The sequence below is a fragment of the Mus musculus genome, chromosome 2 (genome assembly GCF_000001635.26).
Source record: "Mus musculus strain C57BL/6J chromosome 2, GRCm38.p6 C57BL/6J".
In the NCBI taxonomy this organism is placed as follows: Eukaryota; Metazoa; Chordata; class Mammalia; order Rodentia; family Muridae; genus Mus; species Mus musculus.
Window position 1 is genome coordinate 71,937,263 of NC_000068.7, and position 6,601 is coordinate 71,943,863.

Here is a 6,601-nt window from a genome sequence, read left to right on the forward strand (position 1 = left end):
TTAATATTTGGAAGTTGCTACATACGTTCTGATTATTAAGAATTTTTAAGAGCCAGGTGGTGGTGAAGCACACCTTTAATTCCAGTATTTGGGAGGCAGAGCCAGGTAGATCTCTGATTTTGAGGCCAGCCTGGTCTACAGATAGAGTTCCAGGACAGCCAGAGCTACAAAAAGAACCCCTGTCTTCAAAAATGAACAAACAAACAAAAGAGGATTTTTTAAGATAAAATTCCTTGAATAATTGGGACATGCCTATAAAATAGTGTTTTTCTATTTAAGCATGTAACGTTTTGGGCCTCAGTTGCTTCCACTAAGAAGTCTAATATTCCCTCCATCTATTTTTTTCAGGGGAAGGGTTGTTATTAAAAACACCCTAAACTAATAATGATTTTGAAAATTCTTCATAGACTGTTGTTTACATGATTCTATTTGCTATAAAGATATCCACAATGTGGAACATGTTGATAAATGTCATAAATCAGGGCATAAAGAAGTAGCAAAAGGGGTAATCTGTGTCTCTTTCTCTTCTTTTTCTTTTTTGTGTCTGCTGGTTCTCTGTCTGGACTCCACCCCCACAGTTACCAGGCAACAGCCAGGCATGCTTCTCCCCTCAGTTACCTGGCAACAGTCAGGTAGGCTTGGCCCACTATTAAAGGGGCTGCTTGCCCCCTCCTCTCTCTCTTACTCTTGTCTTTCTCTTGCCTCTTACTCTTGCTTCTCTCTCATTTCTTTCTTGCCCTCTTGGGCTTTTCCCTTCCCTTCGCCCTCCCCACCTTCTCTCCACGTGGTCATAGCCAGCCTCTATTTCTCATCTCTCTGCCTTTCTCTGCCTCCACTACCCTCTCAACTCCCCTCCCCATGCCCTAAATAAATATTCTATGCTATATAGTGTGTCTGGTCCCTCAGGGGGAAGGGATGCCTTGGCATGGGCCCGCAGAGGTACCCCCTTCCCCCATATCTCACCACACCACCATAGAACATATCTTAATATTTCTTTATCTTTTAATAATTACAACAGTGTCCACAGTCAAACATGCTATAGAAGAAAGAAAATAGTCAACATGTTTTTAATTTTTTTTAATGTATGTATGTACATATGAGTTATTTGCCTGCATGCATGTATGCCTGTACATTCTGCGTGCCTGGTGCCTGTTGAGGCCAGAAGAGGGTGTCGGATGCCCTGGAACTGGAATTACAGACAGGTGTTGCCATGCAGTGCTGGGAAATTCCTCTTCTGGAAGAACCATTCTTACTGAGCCACCTCTTTATCCCCAGCATATCTGTCTTAGAAGAAAATTCTACTACCAGAGTTACAAGGAAATTGAAATCAGGTAAAGGAGCAAAAACTTAAATACTCTAGGAGGGAAATTTGGAGAAAGAAAACATAGTAACATCTACACCAACTAGCAATTGGACAGGAGAACAGAAAGTAACATAGTAACATTTACTCCACCAACTAGCAATTGGACAGGAGAACAGAAAGCTGGCATCTTGCTCCTTTCTTTGTTTCTACAGAAAGTCTTGGGAGTCTTGACAAAAACAGCATCTTTGATCTTGAAAGAGAAAAGCATTTTTTGGAGTGCTGAGTGAGTCTGCAGAGAGGAAGACAAACTCCCACCCGGCCTTCCCAGACGGCTGGTTCCTTATTTGTCTGTGAATCAGCGAGGCTCCAATTTCATGCCCTGCCCTTTCAAACTTAAGAGTTTAAAATTAGTATCATACATCAGAGTGTCATCTCCTGCTAAGACATAGCTCCCCTTTCTGTGTTTGGTGACTGTATTTTTAGCTACAAATCGCTAGCGATATCTGGATGGCAGACCTTCTGGTTTCAAAGCTTAGTCTCAGACTGAATGTCAAGCCCATTTGCACAACTATTAGGGAACTGGGATTTCTGGTCATGTGATGAAAAGGTTTTGGTGATGTCACCACGATTTGCTTTGATTTAAAAATGGTGAAGAGTGTTGTTTTTGGCAGCCACAGTGAGCCACAGGTTTACTGGTTAGGCAGGAAAGGAAGTTTGGGAAGTTGATTCCTTAGTGTTCAAAGATGTTGTTGCTTTCCCTTTCTCCCTGCCTTTGTCTGTCCACTACAATAGAAAAGCACCTTTCTGCATTTTATAATCTGCCATGCACTCTGGTTGAGTCAGCTTGACAGGCCAAGAGGCCTGGAAGCCACTCTAGAGGCAGAGAGTTTCACGGAAACTCACCTCCTGGAGTCTGGCATTCTCTTTAACCCATATACTCATATTCTATTCTCGCGTTAGTCTGGTGCATGGATCCACATGCTCTCTTTTAGTATTATCTTATTATAATGCCTTTTAAGATTGAATTCTGACATAGCTAAGCCTTCACCAGTGTTCCAACGTCCTAGAAAGTCCTTGAGCAGACAATGGGCTTGGAATTCAGTAAGAATGTTGCCTATTCAGTGACATTCAGAATTGCCTCTGGTATTACACTATCACTTTGAATAAAAGCTAGGTCACTGCTCTACACAGGAATTTACCATCATCTAGGAAGAATGAAGTTTGAGACCTAAGGAGGAACCAGAGTAGATACTTAGAACTATAGATAGCTGAGTTACACCCATACACATGTATTTACAGTGGCCTAGGGGAGAAGGTGGACTATACAATAGACTAAAATAGGAACTATGGCAAGGGCACGAAGCCCTTGACCCTGGCTTCTAAGATTAAGTGAACTTTAGGTGGAACTCTTTTTGATCCCAGTTGTTAACAATGAATTCTATCCCAGGTGGTTCCTGTTAGACCTTCTGTGTTTGTATTCCTCTGTTTTGTGTAAGAATCCAGTAACCTCTTTGTACCTTGCTGGTGTGTCACCCAACTTCCCTATTTTCTTCTGTATAAAAAGTTTGATGCTCGATTTGACAAATTACATTCAGATTCTACACAGCCTCTCCTGTGTGCATCTGTCTGTCATTCCATCCAACGCTTTGCCCACCTGCCCCAGAGACCCGTTCCACGCAGACAAAGGGGCCCAGAGGGTCTGCGGCAATAATCAATAGATGTTTGTTAGACTCATGGTTCTAGAGGCTGTAGTTGTAGGGATGAAAGGCAGCATCCGGTAGGGAAACTTCTTGCTTTTATCTCCCATGATGGAATGCAGAGGGTCCCTGGGCAGAGTTCATGCCTGCAGTAATTCCCTAACACTATTAAAGAGTACACACTAGGTTCATATCTGGCTGAAATACAGCCTTGACACAAAGTAGGTGCTTTTTAACTGTTCACTCACCAATCAAAGTGAGAAAGATTCAGCAACATTTTCAAAGGCAAAAGAACCTTCTAGAAACCAGGTTGAGATTTAAACAGATATAATGGCTTGCCAGTTTATCTACGTGGGATATCAGAAGGAATTCCTGCAAGAGATACTGGGCGGGGAGATCTCTCTACAAAATATAACTGTAGAGTTTAGAATGCAAAAATGTTGGTATTCATGCAGAGATCCCATTAGGTTGATGATTTTTAACCTGGTAACTTTCAGGAGTAGCATCCTATGGTGTATGGCTGTATGAATGATGATGGTTGATTCCTTGGTTGGTCATTCCTACTGAGTTGGCGTGCTTTGGCCTTTAACGGTGGGAATAGGATCAACAGGTCGAGAAATCACAGCTTCTTGTTTCCCAACATATCTGTTCTCTCAGTTGAAGTCATTATGGGGGGAAATACTGGGAGAGGAAGAAAACAAAGGAGAATGGGGGGAAAAGAGGCAAAACCACAGATCCAAGTTTGGAAACCAGTGCACCTATTATCCATTATCTTCCTTAAGAGATGTTTTTCTGCCACAAACATAGAAAAGACATGAAATACATACATACATACAGACATAATACATACATACATAGCAGAAAGGATACCGTTAATTTGAAGCTGTTTGTCAAGGCTTGAGACCTCTGTAGACAGCCTATTTTTCTGTTGTGAGGTGTCACCAGAGAAGACCACTCAGACAAGGGTTCAAGTCAATAGAAGGTCTTTATTAGCTAACCGTTGACTACACTGAGTGTTCAGAACCAGAGTGCAGTTCTTTTTTTTTTTTTTAAGATTTATTTATTATTATACATAGGTACACTGTAGCTGACTTCAGACACACCAGAAGAGGGCAACAGATCTCATTACGGGTGGTTGTGAGCCACCATGTGGTTGCTGGGATTTGAACTCAGGACCTTTGGAGGAGTTGTCAGTGCTTTCACCCACTGAGCCATCTCTCCAGCTCCCCAGAGTGCAGTTCTGAGCCTTTCTGAAGGTGAGCTTTTAAACACAAAAACCACATCCTGGGTTAACACACCTCAGTTAGCAAGAACTGTTAGCCAGAAGCAGAACTACACAGAAGCCAAAAAGCAAGGTTAGCACATTTAGGGACTTTCCCAGAACTATAGTGTTGATAGAGTAAGTCTTTGATCTTATTGTGGCAGGTGGGGCTGCCTGTAGGTTCCATGTATGCTGGGTTCCAAGGCCTGAATGAAACTTCCATCATGGGGTCAGTGGTGCTAAGGTCTGGGGGGCTGCTACACTTCCTAGTATCATGTTGTGGAACTTTCTTTGACCCTCCTTCAATTTCCAGACCGTGATGTGGCCAGTTCCAGCTGCATGTATCTCATAGACATCTTCTGTTGTCATCGTTACCACCATGGCAGACACACGTCAGTACTTGTTCTTGATGCTTCTCGCTCACCGGAGGGCAAATCTGTTCTGCTCATTTGTGAATCCTGGAATATCCCAGGATATTTGACAGTGTTTGCCCAGTTCATATTTCCTGGATACATGAATTAGACTATTCTTTTTCTACTTTATAAGAACACTTTTTTTGGAACCAGTGTATACTCATTGATAACTTGATTCTGACCAAAAATAAATAAACAAACTCTTAAACGCGTTCTCACGACCGGCCAGGAAGAACACAACAAACCAGAATCTTCTGCGGCAAAACTTTATTGCTTACATCTTCAGGAGCCAGGAGCGCAAGCCCCAAGCCCCAAAAACGAAAGGCCCCCAAAACGAAAGCGAAACCCTGTCCCTATTTAGGAGAGTTATCCTTCGCCTAGGACGCATCACTCCCTGATTGGCTGCAGCCCATGGCCGAGTAAAGGCAGAGTACATGTAGTGGAAAATTACTCTTGGCACATGCGCAGATTATTTGTTTACCACTTAGAACACAGCTGACAGCGCCATCTTGTGACGGCGAATGTGGGGGCGGCTCCCAACATCTCCCCCTTTCCTTTTAATAAGAGCAATAGGCCACCCATATTAATGAGAGTGGAGATAGAGGTCAAATCCCCAGTGTGCAGGTAAAGGAGCCATGTACAGGATTAGCTCTTAGGCTCACAGGCTTTTACCCAGAGCAACCCTGACCTGCTCCCGTGTCGTTTTGCCTGGAGAGAAGGACACTTGGACACTCAACCTTCTTGAAAGATGACATGTCTCCCTAGAATAGGCTCATATATGCCGCAGAGCCCTTCTACTGCAGTGCTTAGCCGTGCAACTCTCTCGGGCTGCTGAAGCACACTCACTCTATCCCGTGCAATGAGTCTAGCCTCGTGGGATGCAAGAGCTGAGTGGCCAGCGACCTATTGCCTAAGCATAGATATATCAGGGGAAGCACCATGTTCTAGAGCTGCAAGTGCCTGGGCAATAACCACCTTGTCTCTCCTAGTTTGGGCCTTAAGCTTACAGACCAACCAAAGAAGCAACACTAATCCACAGCAAAGTGTATCTCCAAATAATATCAATCCCACCCATTCTTTAAAGAAGGGAAATGCTGAGGAGATCCAATTGGGTAATCCTTTGGTCAGGGACAGGTCCAAGCGCGTGGAGTTGACCTGAAGTCTCAATTCCCGAAGGATCTGTTCAAATTCAGCCGTCCAATTCTGTAACATATACTGAAAAAGACTTTTTGACAAATTAGCTGCCCTAGTAAAATTCTCATACTGAATGGAAGTAATGGACAATCCCGGAAACTTTTGTTCACATCCCAGCTGAGTTATTTGCCATAATACATCTAGTTGTTTCTGGACAAGATCTATGAGTTGATTAACCAGCATGAGACCTCCCTGTATCTTGACATTAGCTGAGGCCTGTTTATCTATGACTGTAGTCACGAGGCTGACAAAGTGTTAATGGTGTCAGTCGTCTGGACCTGTCCAGACAGAGCCAAGGCTGTCTGAATCAAGGCCAAACCCAGTTCCTAGTTAGTGGTAAAAAAGCAGGGGAATACTTGAGCATTATACATCACCGTCATTAGGAGTGGAAATGTCGACATTATCCCCCAACGCTGCTCTCTCTTTATTATTGACGCCCTGGACATCACCAAGACGAGGGACATCAGTATTCCCTTGGTCAGTCTGGATTTTTCGGGTGAGTCTTTCTGGTATCCAAAATGGGTTGTCTTCATTCTGTGGGAAAACACAAACCGCTCCCCTGGATCTTATCAAAATAGGATCCGGGCCATACCATTTATTATCAAGGACATTTTTCCATTTAACCATCTCATTGGGCCTATCTGGCTCTGAACAATGACGTTCAGCCGCAGTATGGCCATGAACATCAATATTTAAAAAATTGAGTGTAAAGAGTGCCATAGACACAGACACT

At 43.3% G+C, this 6,601-nt stretch overlaps 1 long non-coding RNA gene across 1 annotated transcript; it reads left to right on the top strand.

The window, feature by feature from the left end:
• Positions 1 to 573: 573 nt before the first annotated feature.
• On the top strand, positions 574 to 4,771 carry Gm46785. Its single transcript, XR_001783614.1, has 3 exons — positions 574 to 632; positions 1,276 to 1,331; positions 4,575 to 4,771. It is a non-coding gene; the product is annotated as a predicted gene, 46785 (long non-coding RNA).
• The last annotated feature ends 1,830 nt before the right edge of the window (positions 4,772 to 6,601 follow it).